Here is a 411-nt window from a genome sequence, read left to right on the forward strand (position 1 = left end):
CACCGGTTATTTGGGGCTTTTATAGGCACTGTTAGTTTCAAAGACTTACACTTGATTGAAATTCACTAAATTTGTTTAATTCGTACTTTAGTTCCTTATAAGCATTAAATGCTTTTCACTATTAGGGTATTTATAAGTTTGAACAGTTTCACATTCGCAACCATATCGTAGTACACAACTCGCAGCTCATGACAATTTCAAGAATATCACTTAGTGACGGCAAAGTGGAAGGTATAGTATTGAGATCAGTGCGCGCGTATATGTATCGATGTATCGATGATCGCTTGGCAGTAATGTTTAATTGTATGTTTTAAATTTGCAAAAATGTTTAAAGTTAGCAAAAAATAAGAAAGTGTAAATAATAGATGCTAGCGTAGAATATAGTTCTGTCCGTATGTGGTTTTTAGGCCT

This window comes from Drosophila virilis, chromosome 6, assembly GCF_030788295.1.
Source record: "Drosophila virilis strain 15010-1051.87 chromosome 6, Dvir_AGI_RSII-ME, whole genome shotgun sequence".
NCBI classification, from domain to species: Eukaryota; Metazoa; Arthropoda; class Insecta; order Diptera; family Drosophilidae; genus Drosophila; species Drosophila virilis.